Below are 23736 nucleotides of genomic sequence, written 5' to 3'. Positions count from 1 at the left end.
TTTTGTGTCAGCTTTTGGCCTCTGGTATGGTGGATTCCTACAAATCTACTGCACAGTCAACTGGAAAAGCCATACAAGGTTTCCTACAGCCTTGGGAGAACCTTTAAGTTTGCACTACAATTTTCCTCAATTGGTTTGCCTAGCTGCAGGCAGACAGGTTAGAATCATGTCTTGAAACAGAAGCATAAAATCCTCATGCAGGTTACGATAGCTGTACTTACACACAAAGCATCCTCAAGTCACCATGAAGAATGAGTAGTGAAATTACAGGAAGCTGGATTTCTCAAGCCTTCATGGCTTGCTGTAGGGATTCCGGGTTCTGACAGAGGAACATAGTACATTAACAATCAAAAGTAAAATAGAGGAGAGATTTCAGAAAAAACTTACTTTTTCTCTTTCACTTCTTGTGAAAATAATACTCCCCTGCTTATGTGACATATCAACCAAGCTTATCAATGCAAAGCATGTGTATCTGGCAACAAATACAAAGGAGTCAAACTTTCACAGAAGTTGAAAGTGCTAGGTGATTTATTCCTAAATCTGTCAAGACTTCTACTTTGGTATGACACAAAGCCAGTCATTCAGAAGAATTTCATTTTGAGTCAACAGCAGCTCTAGGAGATGAGTAAGTCGCAGTTCAGAACTTTTATGGGTAGAGTTTAAAAATATAACTTGCTTCTTGACCTAAATGTAGGTGTTTTAGCATTGGCTTAATATCTTCATTTATTCACGTGTTGGTTCCTATTTGAAGCACTTACTGAAATTACACTATCTGCATAGTCCAGATACAAGTGATGGAAATAATTTTCAGGAGGAAAATGCGACTAAGGTCAACTATTAAAAGAGTGCATGCTTTGCTGTAGAGCAAATCAAAACTAATTAGCAGCATGTGAAAACAACTGATAGCAATTAAATCAGTGTTCATATAGTCAAGCATATTAAAAAGTTAAGAGAGCAAATATTTCATAGTCATATGTGAAAAACAAATGTATTCATAATTAATTACATAGGAGTGTTTAAAACATGCCTTTGCTTCTCCTATGCTATAGTAAGCCCTTTACAGGTCAGCATGGATTGCTTTGTTGCTTTCAAATAAGCAAAGTGAATGGACTTTACTTTCTAGATGATTTGACATTACTTTTCAATTGTATTGGTTTAATTTGTGTGGAGGTAGAAGACATTCTGGGCCTGAGATTTAACTGCTTCTATGTAATCTGACACTTTTCCTACGTGTGCTTTCTCAATTTAAATATCACTGCTGATGCTCATCAGCCTACAAAGCCCAGTCATGTAAAACTGAATGAACTTTAAACAGTTTAGATTCCCCAGACCTGATTGTGCCAGCTGCTATTTTTGCTACTACTGGGAAAAAGAAGGTCTATAGGCTGGAATTTATCTTTCCAGCAGCCACAGTTGTCACTTGTTCAAGGATCTTGCTTCACCTGTTCCTTCAAACTTCACCTCCAACACTGTCCACAGATAACATTGTGGGAAAGCTGTTTGAAGCTCCCGATATTGAATTTTACTTACTCTGTGTACAGCTATTGCAAAGGGAAACAGAAGGTCATTTTGAGGGAATTCTGTACATATGGCTGCCTTTCTCCCTATGTTTCTAGATGATGTTTCCTCCTGCTGTTGCGCATGCCTGCAGCAGCAATGCAGCATCACAGAGGAGCAAGTCTGAGCCCAGTCTGCTGGTTCTTCAGGCTGCCTTGCACTGTTCTTTTGCAACGCTGAAGCCTGCCTTGACGGAAGGACAACATGCCACTCAAAATGATCCACACCACTGCCACCCCTAAAGGTGTTATCACAGAGGACTCCCTATATCGGGGAGAAACATGAGCACCACCACATGCTTAGGTTGATTTTGCTGTATTTCCTTCTTTTCTTGCACCAGTTTCTTTGCAGCAGCAGAGCTCTATGCAGATGTTACAATCTGGCCACTGCTGAGAGGGAATATATGCAACTATCTCCCTGTAGGCTTCTGCAGTAAAACATACCTTTTCCTTTCCACTTTCTTTTCAGTATTATGACATCTAACATAGAAGTAGAAAGGACAAGAGTCATTTTTAAGACACTTAGTATTGCAGATGTGAAACTCCTAGTGGCCCTTGTAAGTTAATACCCACCTAGATACACAGTAAGATCATCAAACTCTGAGTATCTCAGGAACAGCCAGTGCTGCTAAGGCTTAATCGTATCTCATTCACTTTCAATCAAAGTATCTTACAGCAGAAAGGTGTGACTATCAAAGCCCCTGCTGATCTAAATGCTCTGTTCCAACTCCTGCTATTATACTAATTTTTCAAAGATCATGAAGATTAAAAGTCTAATGAATAAGACCTCAGAATGGAAAGGCAACATGCTGTTTTATGAACATTATTTTTTTATTTCTTCCTCATAGCACTAGTGCTAAAAATTATTAACCTTACCTTTCACATTCCCTTTTCTGAATTTCCAAATCTGTATTACTTCCTACAAATCTTTTGCCTGATAAAAAAATGAAAATCCTGTACCTCCTTCAGCTATAGTGCTATCTGTCATTCCTTTTGTCTCATACTAAAATAATAAAGAATGGAAACCATTTTTAGAAGATGAAAAACTAAATACCTCTGGTAACTTAGAAAAAAAGAAATAGAGTTATATTTTTCTTAATAGCTGTGGGTTGTAAGATACAAAAGATTCAGTTTCTGATATTTAACAAGGTTATTCATTTTCTGCTTAGTTGTATCTAAGTAGCAGCCTTGAAGTGCTTGCATTGCTACCTTTTATATAATTTTTTTTCCAGATGCATTCTTATATTAACATTTCACAAGTTGATAGGGTACGTCTTTAAGTCTTTTAGCATTTCTTGATCCTCTTTAAGCCCTTTTACTTGGCATTTTTTTCCCTATCTACAACAGAATGTTTTGAAAGAAACTTTTAAATACCTTTGACACTTTTGCAAGTACTCAACCAAAAGTGTTTGCCAAATATTATATGCACAGTGCAATACTTTTAGATGCCTCATCACCATCTTTCTCTGAGAAATTTATCATACAAACAAAATAAAACAAAACAAAACAAAAGTTTCTGAGCTCTTCACAAAGCTGACTTTGTGGATAATATTACTGAAATGCAGAGAATGATTCCAGTGAACTTGGAGTTACTGAACATCCATTAACAAGGGGACATAAAGATCTGAATTGTTTCAGTGGGCTCTATGTAAAATGGCTCTCTAGATTACAGTAAGAATATAATAGCAGTATTATTTCACTGCAAAAGGAAATACCACTGTAGGATATGAGAAACCATGCAGACAATTAAGCCAATGCAGGAATGCTCAGCTGTACCAAAGTGATGAACCTGACTACTTTTGAAATACTTCTGGGCCTGGTTCTTACTATTTCATAGTCAGTGCCACAGGAAAGAACATATCTACATATAATTTGGAAATACAGGAATTCCACCATCATTTTAATGGCCTGAAAACATAAAGAAATGGTGTTCTTCCTAATTACGCAACTTGTAAAATATCATCGTAACTGCACCACTCTATTAACTGTACATTTGTTTATTGTACAAAGTTGTAGTAGTGTTTTTGATTGAGCATTTTAAAAAAATCTTTTAGAAGTCAACACATTTGAAGATGCCTCTGAATTTGGGCTTTCACAGAAAATCACAAAGGGATCAATGTCTGTGTGTGCTTCTGGCTCTTCTTTCTCTGAGTTACTGATGAGCTAAAATTAGAATGTCAGGATAGATTGTTGGGAACTAATCAGTAATAAACTCTGGTTCTATGCAGTTAGCAGTGATTGACATACCTAATAAATCACAGTGTCTCTCTTGTCATTTTTTTGCTAGGAAATAGTAAAAATTGAGGGAATTATGTGTTTGGGGGTTTTTTAATGTTTTATCTCTAAAATACTGGAAAACTGGTGATCTGAATTGTTTAAAGGCATAGGAAATTGTAATAGTTACAAAGTTATCTTTTCTACATAACTAAAGATGTAGAGACTGAGGCAGTGGAGTGGGGAACAAATTTTAAAAGGAGGGCAAAATAATTGATAACCATGAAAATTGTGGATGAGCTATTATTAATGTATGGTCTCTAGGGGTACATATGGATGAGAAATCTATTACGTGTTTTGAAATTACAATATCTATCACTGCATAAATCATGCATGCAATTCAGGATTGAGCTTTTCGTGTCTAATACCTGTGTGTTGCTTCAGTTACTAAGCTTGTGTCTCATACAAATCCCAGAGGCACTGCAGAGTTCAAATCAGTGCTTCCAGAAGCTTAAACAATGTCAAACATTACTGATGCCCTTTCCAGCCATGTGGATCCTGCAAGGTTTTCTTCTTCATACAAGTCAGATGTAGTTGCCTGTAGAAGAAAAGCAGAAATAAATTACCAGTATTTGCTTTTAATTCTCCTTGTGACTTGGACAGTATATGAACAAATTTGGAAGCTTAATTAAAATAATGCATTGGAAGCTGCCACTAGATCTGAATGCAAAGTGAAGAGGTAGTGAATTGTCTTGATTTATGTTGCTGACTATTTTGTTTTCTGTTTTTGGGTTTTTTTTTTTCTTTTATTTTGTTTTTTTGTTTTGTTTTTTTTTTAAAGCAAACTGGTAACCAGTAAAACAAAGTCCTCTTCGTTTACTCAGTGGCTTTCATGTGTTAAAATAAGCACTCAGTAAAAACATTTAGAGAAATTTCAGTTTTCTGTTATTCCCTCTTGTGCTTTGCAAACACAATTGCACTGGAGCTGTAGGTAACATTAGCTTTAGGAAGTAAAGTAGCTTACTGCTCTCCATGCTGTCAAGAGAGTATTCTTTATACTGCTATTGTCTACTGAAGAAGACCAAAGTGCTTTTAATACCTTGCAAGGGTAACAATGTTTTTATTTAGAATCAGCAGAAAGTATGCCATTCTCTGCTCATCTACAACAAGTATCTCTATTAAGATTGCAGTACTTTCTACAGAGCTGCAAAAATGCATTGATGAGCTGTAGTTTCAGGAGAGACAGAGCTCACTGCGTGTTCACACAGGATACCTCTCCCATCAAAGCCAAAAGCAAAATATTCTGTGACTTCATCTACATGAAGGACTCGGTCCCAGCTTAAGAAATAAATATTGCAAAAAGACAAGAGAGAGAACATAAGGGTTGTGTAGTGACCAAGTCTTTAATGAAGTCACTAAGAATGAAGAGTCAACTAGCCAACTAAAGGCAGGCATTTTTTATGTGGATAAAAGCCCACAAAGCCTCCTCCTCTGCCACCCATTTGGAGCAGAAAGAAATGTTGACCTCTGTGTCTAGCTGTGTAGTTTCACAAATGAAGTGAATGCAGGCACATTATGAGGCAGTTTCTTTGTCTGTGAAAGAATGTGTACTGAGTAATATGACTTATAATCAGCAGCTTCAGACCAAAAACAAAGTCTTATAGTTTGATATCTTATAATCTCTTTGGCTATACTTTTCTCATTTGATCGCATCGAGTCCACAAAGACAAGTTGGGGTGTAGGTAGAATTTTTCAGAGAAATAGCATTCAGTTCTCTCAGAGGCTTGAAGAAATGTTGGAAGACCTCAGACACACCTTTAAATCAATGCAAAAGAAATTGTTTTAGTGTGATCCAATTTAATGATGTGCACATGTATTCCTGTGTGATTTGAGAATATCTGCAGAGATGCTTTTGTAGGAGGCAAGGGCTAAGACCTTATGTGCTCTTTTTAAAGAGACTGTGGAATTGTAATGGCTGATTCAACAGGAAGGTGCTATCATCCATGTCAGATAACATATATTATTATATGTATTAAATAAGTACACATAGTACAGCAACAATACAAATGAAATCCCTCATATTTTAGTATCTTTAGGCATTAAAAATGAAGTAGAATGTCCCCGTACTACCCTGCACTCATTTTCCAGTTCATAATTGAGTGATTTGTTCTTTCATTCAGTCCTAGACAATGAACCTTAAGGTCCTTTTTTCCTGTTGTTACTGAGGGGCTATGAAAACTGACGTCTCTTGAAGAGAAGACCTGACACAGTAGGATCTAGACCTTGGTACTGAACCGACTGGCTGGTCAATATGGCACACAGAAACTTGCCACCTCTGTGATCCATCATTGTTGCACTGAGTTCCCTAAACCCTTATAGTTAGGAATAATGACTGCTTCTTAAGATTCACCTCCTCCAAGGTGTCAAGATTGGCTTACTGTGGGCTGGAAGCTAAGTCAGTGACCGTGAAGAGAAACAGATATGGTCAGATGATGGTGTCCTCCTAGTCATGCTCTCTGAAGTACCAGACAGAAGTACCCTTGTTATTTTTCTGTGCTGCAGATTACCTTCTTTCCTCCATTAATGAATGAGAGGAGCATATTCATCTACTGAAGTAACACAAATTTGGGGAAAATGAATGTTGTGAATAACATTACCTTATTATTTTATTGACTGAAAACTGGGAGTATAAATCAATATAAGGAAACACTTTGGCTCTGTTCTGGCACATAGAATGACAGATACTCTTACTGAGCCTGCTAGAAATGTTCTGTGAGACTTGTATGTTCTGATCATGCAGTGTTAATGCGAGGAAAGCAGGACATGTCCTTCATATGGATAACAAAAAAGGAAAGGGGATTTTATCAAGTTCTTAGTATTTGTCTCCCTGAGGTTTGTTTCTCATGAATTTGCAGGTTTCACAGTCCTCTCAATATGTCTATTATAACTGTATTCTAAAGTCCTGAGTCACTTGGTATATGGAATTTTAAATCTTAAAAAAGGATGACCAGCGAGATACTAAACCTGTCATCATTACATTGCTTGAATGAAAATTGCTTACATATAGACACTGGCAAGGTAATACATAGAGTGGCAATTTGCTGCAAGTGTTAAATGATCCTTAGGAAATCTGGTTCTGTTATGAAATCTTGTGATTTTAAATTGGCTGCTAAGAAATATTCTCTGACTATGCAAAAGTGTGCTACAGCTGGAGGGGATCTGGAAATGCTCATATTGTGAAGTGATCCTTGATGAGTAAAGCTCTTCTTTACTTGACAGCTGTGTTATTCACCCTATTATATGACTCCAAAATACTTCATGTTGTGGATTAGTTTTAATTATTAAATACAGTCTTTAAGAAAAAAAATAAAAAAAAAATAGAATCAACCATGCATCTAATGCCTGAGGAATTTGACCGATCCTCTGTTAAATGTTAAGCCTTTGTTAGTGAAAGGCATTTGAACAATAGCTCACTAGACTGAGGGCTGAACAAAATCCATATAAAACAAAGATATATTTTCATTTTTCTAGTTCTGCATGTGAAAAAAATGCTAAACTACGTAGCCTTCTGCTGTTTTTCTAACCCTTGGGGAATGCAATGCAGAATGGACACTTGTTCAGTTACTAAAACTTCTCTTCAGTCTCACAAAGACTTGGCTTCCCAACTTGATGAAAACATTCTTATGAGTTTATATATAGCACCAATTCTTTGAGCAGTATTGTTTGGTAACAATAATAACATTATTGTTTTAGTTTCTCAAAAGCTCTCTTCATAGCAGTAGTTGAATTGTGGCAGACTAAATGCCACAGTACATTTCTATGAGTTCTACCATTTTATTCTGCATCCATGGGCATGGAAGTTGCAGGTGTTGGTTTCTCTTACCAAGTTTAAATTGTTTCCTAGTATCCATGAGCAAAAAAATGTTACTGCATGAAGAGCACCTTGACAAAAAGTGAGTACAGCTTTGCTATTTGTAAAACAGAAGTAAAGAAGTGTTTTGGAGCAAACTACAAGCTGGTGTCAATTAACTCGGTTTTGTTGAAGTTTTTCCTGTCATGTTCTTCTTTTGCCACATGGTTTAAGGGAAATGTTTTGGCACAGACATTCTCTTCTGGCTGAGGTTTCAACTGCCTGGAGAACATGACAATTTCTTCAGTGTTACAAAGTCAATGAAAAACTGTTTTTTCCCATACCTCATCTGGGTGCTCTCATTCAAAAGTAGATTTCTTTGTAGTGCAGTTTACACAATAGAGTATTTGAAGTACTTTTCAGGATTTTATGCGTATAGATATTAAGTTTCATACATAAATCATAATCTTCCAGTGTCTTTGAATACATAAGCAAAGAGAGCCCTTGACTTGCTCAAGCCATGTGTGTGTTTGCTTGGTATAAGTTTGTGGCAACATGACTTAATTAAATAACAGTAATTCATAAATCTAGGGATTTCTGTGTTCCTAATTTACTGTTTACTACCCATGCTTGTCAAGCTGCCTTTTCTCTTACCCATAGTTGTGAGAAAATCCCATTTTCCCAACCCCAGTTTTACATAATGCTCACAGATGTAGCATAACCTCACGTAATTGATACAGTCCCTAGTGATATGTTCTAATACAATAGACCAGCTGGTAGAAGTGGAATAATGGAGAAACATAAGTAACTGTTGCTGTAAAGATCAGCCTGATGTGAGTGTTGTTATCTGCTCAAATCAGAAAAGAAAACTCAGTCAGTTGAAGTAAGTATACAAAATGTTAGCATTCTGCAGCAGTAGTTTTTAAAGAAGAAATAGTAATAACTAAAAAAATGTTACCTCACTAACTTCCAGAAAAACTGAGGATTCTCAGCACCTTTGAAAAAAGCCCATTTCTAAAGAGTAGTCCAGAGTGAAGGGTTCACTGATTAAGCAGTGAATTGTTCTTGTTTGATTATGCTGGAAGATACAGGATGTGCACTGGCTAAAAATCAGTGTAAGATGCTTATCAGCTTGACCTCTTGGGAACAGAGCTATATTCTACGTGTAGCTGGTCAAAATTCCTCTTTTTTTTTTTTTTTTTAATAAATATTGACTTGAGCACAAAAGTACCAGGAATTGTTGTCCAAAATATGCTTAAGTATGAAAGATAGGTTTTGTTATCTAAAATGAGAGAAGTTTTAAGAAAACATTTTCTTCAAAAGAGCTACGCTTCACTAAATGCATCTAATATTTTTTCCCCATTTGCATACATTTCTGGTTATTTAAAAATTCGCTTTCTACCTTTACTTTCCTTTTTTTTTTTTTTTTTTTTTTTTAAAAATGATGTTCTGACTTAAAACACAAGTTTCTTGCCTAGCCTTCTGGTAATCTTAACAACACTGAAAGTTAGAGTAGCCTACTGGGAACAGTAACTTGCACTATTATCTCACTTGATGCTTAGAAACAACTCTGAAACTCAAAGTGATTGAAGTTTTAGTGCTTCTTTGACCTCACTGCTGTGCTAGAGTCTTCTAAGGGAGCAGAGTGAGGTTTCACATACCAGTTTTGCATCAGTATTGCATTATGGAAAATTCGACTAAGTTTCTTTGTTGAACAAGTTCAAAATATGACCCATAAGGTTAGATGGTAATCTGTGTTAGACAGTGAGCTCAGAAATGTTAATTGAAGTTTAGAGAACTGTTGTGGCTCAAGTTCAAAGTACAGATTCTATCTCTTAGCACTTACTGCATTCAAACTACAGAAGGTTTGACAGCATCTAATTTGACACCAAACTGATCATAGCAGTGGAAACAACCAAATGTTTGACATATGCAAACAGGTGCTAACTTCCAAAGATAAAACTCTGCAAGCATTAAGAAAAGGAAACTCTAAATGTGCTTTGCAGCATCCAAAGCACAATTTACTGAGGTTACTATCTGCCACATTTCTCCAGAGGGTACAGTTCTCTTAAAAGGGATGTTGGAACAGGTTTTTGTGTTGTGGTTTTGGTTTTATTTTTCCAGATGAAAGAAAAGTGTGTGGGCAGGCACCCAGGGCTGCATTTGTGTTGCCAAGGGAAGGAGAGAACATGGGGATATTTCAGGACAAAAGGTAGCTTCTAATCAGTGGCTAGTTATTCCAATAGAAACTTCTTAGATAGTCTTAATACTGGAATGGGTGAAATGCATGGAGTTGTTGAAATGAATGTAGATCAGATTTAAAAAGTTATATTTGTTGTTGTGATGTTGTGGTTAGCTGGAAGACTCTGGCAAACCCATATTTCAATAAGAAATAGCAACTTAATTTTAAGGAATTGATTAATCACTTCAAATTACCAAAAACTGTGCAGTTGCCTTCAGCTCTGCCTGTTAGTAGTGGGATAAGGTGGATTCAGTGTTGTGACAGGCAGTGAAATCCCAAAACATGACATGATTGTGTTGGTCATAACATATGTTCTCAGGTTCCTTGTAGAGAAAAGGAGAAAGTAGATCATGATGTTATCAAACTGCATAAGTGCAAACATTTCCAAAAAGCATTTGTGTGTTTTTTTCTTTCCCTGTAATTTGATTTCCAAAAATGTGAGGGGAAGTGAAGGAAGGCAGCAACTAAACATGAATTCTTAAAGAAAATTATGCACCAAGACAAAATAAACAGGGTACTAGTTGATACTTGGGGGGGGGAGAGAGGAATGAGAAAAGAACTCCAGAAGGAATTTGCCCTCACAGAGTGATTGTCCACTGGGACCCAGTTTAAGTCCTCAGAGTCTAAGAATTTCTATTTGATATACAGCAAGGTAAAACAATGAGCAAAATGACGTACTGCATTACAACCGGAGAATTCTTGTACATGTAAGAGATGCCCCTTGGCTTATGCAAATCACTACCTCTTCTGTATAGTACAAACATTTAGCCACCTCAAAGGGATTTGATAATTAGATCTTGATTCCGCATGTGACTATTATGGTCAAAACAGTAAGCATTCGTACTTTATTCATGGTCGACATCCTATAAAAATTTAAGTAACATCAGAAGGGACACTTCTCTCTGGATGTGCAAGTCAATCTCAATGGTAGTTATACAAATAAAAGGTAATTTTCACTATATTTTCATGTTTGGAATTGATAGACTGAGCTGCTAGCTCCAGCTAGAAATTTAAAAATAATGTACAGTCTTGGTATAATTATATTGTTTTTGCACTACCTTAACTATGCTATCCTGAACAGAATTTGCCTATAAATATAATGTAAAAACATCAAACCAGAAGATGGCACCTAAAGAACCAAAATGAATGTGATGGAGCTCTAAGTTCTTTATCCTCTACTAGTAAACAGGTAGTGTCTGATGACTTGGAGGGTGGCCTCAAATACCTATAACTGAGTGGAAGATTAGAAACTATCTCAGAAAAAAATTAGTCATTTCTGCACTCCTTAGTAAGGAGTCTCCAGGACTGAACACTTGCAAGTTTGTTGCTTCTCTTCCTATCTGCAAACCTTTTCACACCTGGTTCCTTGTTGCTGGCATTATTAGCTTAGCTGTGTCTGTAAGATGATAAAACCAAGTAAGCCACCATGCTTGCAGACAGTTGCATGCCCTGCAGTGGCTAAGTTGTCTTGTAATAGCCACTTCTCTGCCTCAAACATTGCCTTTGCTGTTGCATGAAACACTTTCTCCCTAATGTTTTGAGGCATTCCCTGTTCACAAAAGTGTAAATAATTGAAAAATTTGAAAAATTCCTTTACTTCTCTAGAATTCCTGCTATCAGCAAAGGAAGGCAGTGCTAGCAACCTTAGTGACATTTTCGGTCAAGCTTCTTTGGGACAAGGAATCTGCCCCAAAATGTTCTGACATTTTATGGTCTGGAGCTTAAGAAGTCCAAAATACAAATAAATGCAACAGGAACTGTCTTACATATAACCAGTCTAAGTGCAGCTAATGGTTATTTCAGATTTTGAGTTTTTAACCTTTTACTGCATGGTCCTTTATTAGAGACGTGAAAGTTTTACTACTTTTGAAAGAACTGCAGCTTCTATCCTTAGATCAGAAAATGAAAACATTCTGCTCTTTCTGAGTCTAATTCTCTTCAGTTACAGTAAAATTTGCCCTTAAATTAGGGATTCTGGTTTTCAGGTTACAAATAAAAGAAAAAATCTGATGTAGTTACAGCAGTTATAAGTTTCCTACAGTTAAAATAAACACATTTGAATGGCAGAAAGTGACACATTTCCTTTAAATATTTTTCTGGAATTCACCGTTTCTCTCTTTCTGACGTAAAGCATATACATCTCTTCCTGTTCGTGCTCTCTGTGGTTGGTTTGTGCACTGGTAAAGGAAACAACTTAAATTGCTTCTTATTTGTGTGTAAACTCCATGTGAGAGCATGTGAACCAAACACTAAATAAACTAATGGAGAAGTTTGTGTACTCATTCCTTCTATGTTCTGCCTTTGCCTTTTGAAATAGCTCTGTTTTGCTCACTTTTATATGGCTACTGTTCAAATCATTTTTCTATGAAAGTACAAAGTATTGATCAATTATAGAAACAGATGCTATGAGTTCATTAATTAAAAAGAAGTTTGTCTCCTGGAACTGTAAATAATTCATTTTATGCTATATGCTGTGAAGACTAAAATCTCATATTTTAGAGGAAGAGAGCTGGAGTTCATTCTGAATGTTGCAAAGTCAAGAGTGGAATACACAATTAAAAATGACATTTTGAACATAACCCTTTTTCAGATATGGTGTGTAAAGGAAAAAGTATATTTAGTAATGGATCATTTCACAGAAATAGCAGTGTCATTTTAAGCTACCTTTGTTCCAAGTATCCAGATAACCACTTCTCCCATTTGTTACATATATGGTGGTTGAAATTTAAGTCTCCCTCTCTCAGTGAAAGGATAATCCAGTGGTTATAGTGGAATCTGAATTTGATAAGAAGCTCTTCTCTGGATCCATCTGGTGACCAGCTACAAATCCTGTATTGCTATTTACAAGCAAAGTACATTAAATACCACAGTGCTTAGTTCTTTTTTGGTGGTGTCTATCTTGTGCAGACTTAGAGAGCTTATCTGGGCCTGGGAAGAACCTTACCTCAAGAAAGCCTCTTTGAAATGTGGCAACATCCAGTCCAGGGAATCAGGCTAATTCAAGTGTGAAGAAAATCACAGAAATTGCACAGGATCCCCAGTATGAACTCTTCAACCTGCTTTGTTCCACTACATTAACTACTGTGGTTGACTCTTGGATCTATTTCAGTATCCTGTTTCCCTGATTACACACTTTCTGCCTGATAGACTAATCCTGAGTTTTTTTCTGGACTGGAATAACTGGATCTCTTCCTGAACAAAGGCAACGGTTATGTAGGGCTTGAACAAAGATTATTCCACTGATAAAAGAACCTTTAAAATGCATATAAGATTTCTTGACCCAAAAGAGAGGCTGTGTAGGGCCTGAAGGAGAACTTGGACCTTTATACCAGTGTTCCTCTATGTGGGAATACGAGTTGCTGCACCTCTATCCTGCGTGAAACAGTTGTTGATCATCTAAAGGAATTTAAATACAGGACTGAAAATGAATGTGATCTGTACTAAGTTCTAAGGAAGGAAACTGCCACATTAAGCACAGGGCAGATGAGTACTGTGTGTGGCATGAGCCATATGCTGGAAATGTCTTTGAATGGGAAAGAATGAAGGTCTGTGAGACAGCTGTGAATCCAAGATTTGTATTAGGTGAAATTAATTGTGCACTGAGATTGACTGAATGTGGTTCTATGTGGCTAGGCAAGAGCAGTAGCAACATGAACTATTCTAGATCTCTTAGTAAGACTTCAGTTCCAGAGTGATTGAAAGAACAATATTTTGGTATCATATGAGTGTTGTGGATGGAATAATTCACAAAGCACTTAGATATTTCAGAAGACAGTTGCGTAAACAAGTACTAGATGTACCCTGGATATCTGCCAGACTTCAAATAAGCAAGGCAGGTGTTAAACATTCTGCTAAATAAGAAGGAATTTAAACAGGACCATAAGGTCAGAGTTCCCATTTTATCACTTTTCTTCTCTTCATTTTGTCCCTAACAACCTCAGTTGCACTGCATCATCCTGCTAAGCACATCAGAACAGATAAGACAACACTTTTCTTGAAAAGCTGGCTGCCATTTCACTCTAATTTCCTGACAGGAATAAAGTTAAATTAGTTCAATTTTTTTTTTTTTAATTGACATTAGCATTTTGCAAATAAGGAGGCATAAAAAAATAATTGAATATACTATACATTTAACTAGAGGAAACTTGTTAAAATAAGTTAACAATAAATATTATTATATTATTATATTATAAGTTAACAATAAATAAAGTTAACTTGTTAAAATAAAAAATAGTTCCTGCACAAAATTACATATGTGAATCCCACTGTTTCATCTAAGATCATCTCAGCAGGCATGACTATGGAAATGTAAATTTACCCTGTGTTGAGTGCTTTCAGATTTTAAACAATGTGTCAATTATTTCCTTAAGGATGTCGGATGGTTTGCATTCATTCTCAGCCTTTAGTGATTCAAATATTCTGCTCTTAAGATTTGATAAAATGATTTCAATTGCAGTGGGTCTTTTTTATATCCTCTCTGACTCTCTTCTTGATGCAGAAGGTTCCAGGTTTCCCCATTTCTACTTTGTGTAATGTATGAACACAGAAAAGACAAAATACTATTTTTTTGTGTGTGTAATTACTGGTTTTGCTACATTGAGAGTCAACACAGGTGATAATATTGCTGTTCCTCTGTTCTTCTGCCATGGATTGTTTTTACAAAGCATTCACCAGAATACCTGCAAGCTATGCCTGTGTCAGACCAAGCATTCCCTGTAAGGTGATATTAAATAATCTTACCTGACTGATAGTTATTAGAAGATAGCTGCCCATGCAAGCTGTTTTCACCTTGTCTCACACAAACGATCATAGTCAAATTGATACCAAAACTGTGAGTATCCGACACTGGTAGCCTCCTAATTACACTGACCATTGTAATAAAGAAATAGTAGAAAATGAAAATTGTGATAAAAGTAAACATTCTCTTGTTTTATGCTATTAAATATATATATATATATACAGTTTTTCCATAGGCATTCAAGGGAAGGAAACATACTTTCATATCTGTTTCTTTGGTGGTTGACTTCAGTCTAGAATTCAAGGTCCCGCTCCAGCCTTTCCAGCAGGGGGTCATTTGTAGACACTTTGATATCACAGGCTTTCAGGTATCTAATAAGTACTGCATCTTTTTCCTCTCCTCACAGGAGACACTAATAGCCTGCCTGAGTCTACCTTTACTGAGCTGCTAGGAACTTAATGTGTCTGAGACTACCATTCCGCTGCCATGCTTGGTTAGCCATATTATTGGCAACTAGATGGAAAGATGGGTACAGTACTTAACAAGCACACAGTCACATGAGGCAATGTTCATTTCTAACAAGGGCAGATAACAGTGTTTCTTGTAGCTGGGCTTGTCAAAATTTGCACTTAAGGACATAATGATTCATGTAAAATCAGGGAGTCATTAACTTTTTTTGAGTTTACTGTAAATCTGATATATAACTTCTCAACTGCCAAAATTAAATTGCAGGACACATTTAGAGATGTTTAAAACACTGGTCATTCTGAAAAGTATACTGCATTTGGATGAATTTTCTTAATTGAATGGAATTTGTTTCCTCTGCTTTTTAGCTCAATTTCTGAGGGCAAAGATTTTTAGCAATTGCAGCAAAAAGGAGAGAGCACATTTGTGCAACAGTGCTGAAGGTGCTTTGAGCCTGAAAGTAGTGGTGCTCCTTGGAATTAGATACTCGTGGGAAATGAGCTTTGAAGCTTGACCAACTTGAAGCATGCTGCTCAGAGCTCCATTAGCTGTGGTTGTGCTTTGTTGTAGGTCAAAGAACAAGAGGAAGTCTCGTGCAAGGGAATTTCTAGGCATTCCAAGAATAGAATAGGTTGGAAATTCTCCAGTTCTCCAGTTAAGTCTTTTTTTCTTATTGGTCAGAAATGGGTGACTCATCACATCTGGAACGATTTGTGGAACTCTATCTGTTTTAGCAAACTGACAGCAAACCATACTTAGGTTTTTGTCGTTTCACACTTCTTTGCCTGGCAGGAGTTTGTAGTTCCCGGCAACAGTCACTTCTTCAGTACCAGGGGACTTGTATGGGTTTTTACAGCTTCCAGAATCTCAAAAGCACTCAGAGCCCAGAAATACAAGGAGTCCTTGGTACACCTGCGATTTGGTCCCTCTGTTGTGCAGCTGAGGGCTCCAGCTGGGGGCTCTCTCATGGCTTTGTATAGACACTGTTGACATTATTCCATATATAAACTGATAAGTTTCCTCTTTTTTTTTTTTTTTTTTTTTCCTGAAAAAATGGCTATTTATATCTGTACAAGTAATTTACAGATACTGTGAGTGAAAAAGAGTCAACATATTTCTTTTGAAAATTGACCTAAATTACCTAGAACTTTCCTCCTTACATATCTGGGAGAAATAAAGATTGGAAGAGTTTGTATGTTTCTTTCTTTTTTGTTGTTTTATGATGGCTCATGTTGATATTAGGACTTCTATAAGCCATCTAAATAGACTGCTCTGTGTAAAACCCTATTCTGGACACCTTTGCTGCTGATCTGGAATGCTGATTCCAGCATTCCAGTCTACTTCCCCCATCCATGGAGTCACAGAACTTTGCTATTCCTAACACTTCAAGTGCTATGGATCATGTAAGAGTTTGTGATGGACTCCATTTTCAATTTCTTCAGTGTATTTGAGTAGTCAGTCATTCTGGTAATTCAGGGAAAAAAAGTATATAGGGGATTTTTTTATTATTATTATTTCAAGGGAAAACTCTTGAAATTTCTCTGATTATTATTATTTCCAAGAAATGAAGTGGTAACAAAAAAGTAGTAATAATCCTAGCTTAATATGTTCTTGGGAATATTCTTGCTTGAAGCCACAGTGCTGCAGCTTTAGGAATGATGGATGCTGAATAAAACAGATGGCAGCCATCTGAAGTGTCCATTTTCTGTGATGTCATTTTGGTTTTGTCCAAGAACAGCAGAGAGCCAAAGTCACAATGAGCTCCTGCTGTAATGGAAGTAGGATGGAGACTTTTCTGCATATCATAGTAGGTGTGAGTTTTGGATACCATCATCTCTACTGCCAAACGTTGCCTACCTGTTGCTGTTTCCTCGTGTTGGGATTTTTCAGCTGTTACTTCTATTAAGGAGTAGCGTTGCTCTCAGAGATTAAGAAAAGGAGTTTTGGGAAAAAAAGCAGAGCATTTTTTGAAATGTCATCTGCCTCTTCCTCCACAGCACCCTGAGTGTCATCTTTTCCTTCCACAAAGGAGCTGGAATAATTACAGCCTTTTAATCTGAAATTATCTGTTCATCAGTGAGTGACACTATACCTCTTCAATAATGCTTATTAGCAGGGGGATGTTGATTAGCCCTTCACCCACTGTTTCCTTTCCTGATCTTGGGTGAGATTAAAATGACATTGAATAAATTGTATTCTAAGGAACAGACTTTTGGTTCCATGGAATGAGAGTTACCTCCTTCACCGCACTGCCAAAGCTTTTCCTCTACACTTCCAAATTAGTATGAGTCATTTTTGCAGAGAGCTGCCTGCCAGTGAGGCTGCAGGTGTCGGGTGTTATTCCCAAAGTCCTCTTTTACATTCCTTGCCTGTTGTTGCTTTACCCCAGCACTATTCCTTCCTTTTTGCTAGCTAGTCTAAAGCACTCATTTGATTCTTGTTTGGCCTTTGTTGCTGGGAAACATTGATTCTGCTCTTGTTCATTCACCTCTGACACTAAAGGTGTCTGCCTGATCTTTTCGTAGAAACTGCAAGATTGAGAAGTAGAGGCCATAGTTTGCATTAGAGCAGCTGAAGCTTTTGGAGAACACAGTCAGCTCTTCATGCATGCAAACCTTTCTTCTGTTCTGAGGGAGAAGCAGCAGGCAGGCTCACACAAGCTAATACTGCTCTGCTACAAAGACGCCATTGCCATTGTGCTGTAATGCATTCTATGATAATACCAGAGAAACAGAAAGGAGAAAGCTGCAGAGGGGGACTTTACATTTTTAGTATTCTGCCCAAGAAAAAGTTCTCCAAACTGAAATAATTTTATTTGGCATTTTTCCTACATTTCTACTTGCACGTATCTGGCTTCAGAGTGAATACAACTGTTTTACAGGACCACAAAAGCATCTATCAGCAGGCATCTTTAAAATTCCCTTCCTCTCTTTCTTCTTAATGCAGTTTCAAGGCCATATTCCCCTAGCCCTACAGATCTTAATTTTCCTTCTAGCCTGAAGCCTTGTTTTCTGGTGCCTATTCATATATATAATTATGCCTTTACACTTAGAAAAAATTAGGACCACGCATGAGACTTTTCAGTTTGTAAATAAGACAAAATCTCTTCAGCCAGCAAAGAAGCAATTGCTCATCATTTAAATCCTAGATTAGAAAGAGTGGGTATAAAAAAAACTGATTGAAACTGTAACCTGTATTAGAAGGAAAATAGAACCTGTCATCTACTCACTGGAATGTACTTTTATTTTTTCTTTTTTGTAAATTTTATTTTCAATACATGGGTCATATTAATTACACCTTAACTGCAGCCATCTTGAAGCGTGTCTTTTAATCTACATGAATTATCTTAGTTCTTTCAGGGGACAGAAACAGCAGCAGGAATCTGCAGGCTGTAGTCCAAACTACCTCCCTCAAGATGAGGATGACTAGTTCTATGGGCCTGTCCCTTCTTCTAGATAGATGATGTTAGGTGAGATAAGCCCTATCTTCTGAAATTCCTACATTTCCCTTGTCCCTTCTTTCTATCAAGTAATCTCTTTTTCCTAGAAGCACAGGAGGAAAAAAACCCTCCACAGTATACAGGATCAGTTGGCAGCATCCCTTCAGTTTGGTGCCTTTCTGTTTTATTTGGGGATGATGGGGAGCTGCAGTTACATTATACAATCCATATTTGGAAGAAATAAAATGCAAAGCATTTATCACTATATTGCAAAGGGCCCTAGAGCTGCACTAAGCAATACTGTATATTGCTACAGCTGCATTCTAGGAGACATGGTGTAAAGCAGAGACAGACTCAGTGGCTGATCACCCCATCTCTATGGTAATTTTAATAAAGAGAGGAAAGTGGAAATCATCATTCTGAGTGGGGGTTTAGGTAGTTTAGTCCTGGAAATCATAGTGGTTAAGACAGCACAGTTGGGGTCATCTGTGTTTGCTTCAAGTCCCAGAAGACACTGAGCTCTCTTCATGCAGACAGCATCAGTGGGGCACAGCAAGACATATTTTGCAGAATTAGCTCTTTATTTGCAGTTTTCATTTATAAAGCAAGTGGTAGAAGAAACTTCCCCTTTTAAGACCAGGAAAATACAACCAAAACATCCACACTGAGGGACATTTAAGATCCCGAGGGTTATCTGCTGCTGGTATGGGCTGTTTGTTAAGTGACCAGGGGAGCAGTAGCTCTTCAGACTGTATGGAGACACACATACCTCTGTACAAAGCTGTCATGTGGCCCTGTGTGCAGGCACTGGTACTTTCTTCAATGCAGGTTACATTACCACTTAGCCACGAGTCTTTGTGAGAACGTGCCTAGGGAACACACAACAACCTTTACTGGTGAACAATGTAGTCTTGCAGGTCCCATGCAAAAACCCTGCCTTTGAACATTTATCAGAACTGGGGAGTGATTCATTTCAGTATCTATAGCACAGCCTACTTCAGCACCTCACAGATAACTAACCACTTTCTAGGAATCTCGAAACCTGCACAAGTAATTTCTGGATAAACTTTTATCTGAGTATTCTGAAACTGATGTATTTTTCCCAAAATAAAGCTATTATTTCTCATAGATCATTCTTCTCTACCTTTGTATTTCTCTTTTCCTTAGAGAAGGCTGTACTTACAGTGATTAAACGAAGGTTTTTAAGTATATATTTATCTGGAGGCACTTGTACAATTATGAAACCGTTATTCTTTGGCTTTTGCTTTCAGCTTTACCAGGAAGCCATTTCTTCTTACAGCTATCTCAATTCAGCCATAAACAAGCTTTTATATAAAATACCGGGCAGTTGGATAGAGTGACTGGATCATTTACCAGTTTGGGGCCAAATGTTATCTTCTCTGATTACCTCACGCCACTCTATGCACTCTAATGCATTTGATGTGGAAGGAGATTGATTGAACTGACAGGAGTGTTCAACCTGTGCTTTCAGACAAGACTACAGGCAACGGATGCAAAGCATATTAAGTTGATTTGATGAATGCTGATAAAGTCAGTGTCTTGGCAAAACAAAAAATCAGTAGTGTGTGGAAGTGAGTTAGTAAACTGTTGTTTGTATGGTTCAGTACGTGCAATTGCACCTTATACTGGCAGAGAATGATTAACAGAAATAGGAAAACAAAACTCTGGGAAATAAACATTGATATTTGTTACACCCTGTAGTTATGTGGTGACAGAAATGGAAAATTAATATTATTACCTGACAAGTTCAATATGAGTCTTCTGAAATTTCAGGCTCTCTGATCTCATGAAACCTGTGTAAATAAGCCTAGTTGCGAGCATCTGAGTAATCTCATGAAATTATTAACTCCATTGCTTTTTTCTCAAATGGACAATCTAATTTAAACTTGCTGCACCTGTGTGATTCTTCCTTACTGTCAGACACTTTGCACCTAACTAAGTCCTGCATGCCCCTGCAAAGATGACTAAGGATTTCCAGGAGGCTGCTCACTCAATAGAGGCAGTGGCTATGCTCCTTATTTGGGACTGTCACTTAAATGCCTGGATTTGGATAGACATAATGCCTGCCATAGTGTTTTCAGGCAGATATTGAACCTGATTATTTGTAGACAAGAGGCAGAACTTCAGTGTGACCTGAAATACATTTGGAGAAAAAAATGCAGTGGGTAGGCATCACTCAGTGTCCCTTAGTGTGAAGTTTGAAGTTTTATGACTACAATAGGAAGGAAAATACTCTTAATCTCTTCACTACTATGGGAACACACGTAAGAGGAGGTCAGCTTTCTGACCTGATTGTTCAAAGGACATTTTGATTTGTACCTTCACATTTGTACTTCACTTCCCTTTTGCTTCCTGAAAAGAATGACTTTAGTTTCCTAAACAGAAAATGGATCAAGAGCTCAAAAAAAGCTGTTGTTACTTGGTTCTTTTCACTAGTAGACTTGTTTTCAAATATTCATCATAGAAATATAGAACAAAATAATTTAGAAAGAACTCTTGAAGGTCTATTAGCTAAACTACTGCTCACGGGATGCTAACTTAAAAGTTCCAGATTTCTAACTTCTAAATCTTATCTGATAGTGGCATAAAATATGTGCTTTGATTTCAGTCACAGTGGCCAGTGTAGGGACTGGGAGAAGAGACAGAGAATTTAAACTACCTCATTGATTTTCCTCTATTTTTATGCTCTTAGGGCTCCCTGTGTAAATTGAAACCTCACTGACGTATGTTTTGTTAATGGACTATGAGAAGGAAAATACAGTTTTAGCATTCCCTACTCTCTGTGTTTTGTTCCCATTATAGAGGAGTGTCATTACAGTGGGAGCTGAGAGAAGGGCTGGAACAGGGTCATTCCCACAACCTGTGCTCCTTCACCCAGTCCTACAATGCCTTTCATGCTGAAAGATCAAATGTAAACCTTTCTTATGTCTTACTCTGTACCCAAAGAAATAGTATAAAAGACCCATGCATTCAGGTTTCAAATAACCATTTATTTTTTGCTAATGTACAGATCCCAGCTGCATACAAACTTCTACTATCTGGACAGAGTTGGAATCCTTCCACATCTGCTGGATTTGAAATTGGCACATGGTGTATCTCTTAGAAAACCAATAAGAGGCTCGTAAAGGAATGAGGTATATCTTTCCAACTCAGAATTTCCTTGTAATTAGAAATATTTCAAGACCTCTTTTTTTTTTTCTATTTCAGTAATTTAGAATGGAAAGACTCATCATAAGCAAAAGGAAAGTGACTTTCAATCTACATTTGAGACATCATTTATCATTAGGAACCATGAGCATGGGGCCATTTTTTTTTTCCCCAGATCTTTCATATCTTCTATTTTTAATTCAGTTTTGTATTACATTTTTGGATGATAAAGTGTTCAATTCACTGCTTAGGGATTGTTCGCAAGCTCTTTAGTATAAACCACATCCATACAATATTGAAGGATCTGACTTAAATTAAATCTACAGAAGAAGGAAAATCCAGAGTTCTCTATTTTTATGAGTGTATCATTCATCTTCATCTGTCATTTCAGTGTCTCCCTATACAATAAGACTGTGTGTTGTCCTGTCCATTCTAAATTGCTTAGATATCTCTGAAAAGACAGGTTAAAAAAAAAATCAGAAATGGAGAGTATTTTGTCATCAGCATCCCAGAGCCCAGAATTTAGGTTTTAGTGCAAGGACTGCTACTTGTATAGGAACGTCTGCTCTGTCACTGCTTTAAATACCAAATATAGGAGGCTATGGAAATGACACTCACCTTAGTTATGCAAGTGTTAATCAAAACTGAACTTTATGTATATAAATGGAGGTACAGCAATGTTAATCAGCTGCAAGATGAGAACTTGGTTCATTAAGTGCTAAGGGGGTGACTTCCACCAATTTCCCAGACACTGCATTTTCCTGTGTCTCTGCAGGGTGAATGGGAAGCAGTAAATAACAGAAGAGGATATGATGAAGTAGCAAGGGGAGGTCAACTGTGAACTTCCACGAGTTGTTCTCCTGCTATTCACTGGTTTCTCCTGCAGTTGGTTTGCCAGCTCACAGAATGTCAAGCTGTTGCAAAACACACGTCTGTCAATTCTTCAACAAAAGTTTATTTTGTATATAAATGCAGCCTGATCCATGCAAAAGCATGGATCTGAATATATTAATATAGTCATTCAGTGTTCTGTTGCCTATGTAAACATGGCAAATTGTGATATCTGGGCACAGAATGCAGGAATGTGAGGGTATTTGGTTCTGAAAACATTTTTGGCACCAGAGTTCCAGGTGTAATGTGTGTGTTCAGAAGACTAATGGTGTGATATATAAGCTCTGAAGAGCGTTTTCACGTTCTTGATGCAGTTCAGAAATAGACTGTCAGAACAAAATGTAATCCACTACGACTCAGCATCAGAAACCTGGTTAATTTTTAGAGCTTTAATGCTTCATCCTCTTCTTGAATTGCAGACTTGGTTCACTCCAGTGGGCCTTCTCTCATGGAGAAATGCTATCATGCATAGGTCATGCTACATCAGCTTACAGGAGTATGTATAGATATACATCAGCAGTATCCTTAAAAATTGATGCCTCCCATGAGCCCTTTTAAATGAATTGTTTACTCTTCATCATAGGCACTGTATTTACTGAGATGTTTTATCTGACAATTTTGGACCTTTTGGTTGGATCAAATAAGAAGATATGATTTTCTCATTCCACGTGTTCCATTGCTTTCAGTATTCCAGCCGCCATTGTAAATGGGGGACAATTTGAGTTTTTGTATTTATGTTCTTTATGAAATTAATACAGAAATTCATTTTGTGTTCCCTTTTTCATATATGAGTTGTCGTGAGAAGGTAAGTTCAGGACAATGCCATTTGGTCATGGTATTCCTGAGAAACGGAAAAGTTTGTATTTCAAATGGAAATTTTAAAAAAACATACGGTGGTAGTTTTTTGTTTTCTACTCACTGTCATGTTCCTGTCCTTCCACAGTAGATACTTCTTACGGATTTTTAATATTCTGGTCTGGATAGCTGTAGCTTCTCTCTGCTAACAGCTTTCAGGACTCAAAACCTCCAGCAAGCAGAAAGGTCCAATTGCACATCGCTGTCCGTGTTGCTCAGATGAGGAAAACTCTGGTTGATTTTAGTATCTGCCTCCCTGATGCTTCTAAGAGCTTGAGGCAGTGGGATGACTAATGGATGAAACATTCTTCTGCAAAG

General features: G+C 37.2%; 1 long non-coding RNA gene across 1 annotated transcript; it reads right to left on the bottom strand.

Moving 5' to 3' along the window:
- Positions 1-217: 217 nt before the first annotated feature.
- On the bottom strand, positions 218-23736 carry LOC107309256 (uncharacterized). The gene is made up of 4 exons (XR_001553136.3): positions 23483-23736; positions 19274-19373; positions 4199-4368; positions 218-319 (listed from the first exon to the last, which is right to left on the bottom strand). It is a non-coding gene; the product is annotated as an uncharacterized LOC107309256 (long non-coding RNA).

This window comes from Coturnix japonica, chromosome 2 (assembly GCF_054131305.1).
Source record: "Coturnix japonica strain WE chromosome 2, WE-NBRP24, whole genome shotgun sequence".
Classification (NCBI taxonomy): Eukaryota; Metazoa; Chordata; class Aves; order Galliformes; family Phasianidae; genus Coturnix; species Coturnix japonica.
Note: the sequence above shows the minus strand (reverse complement) of the source record. Positions and strands in the feature narration are given on the sequence as shown.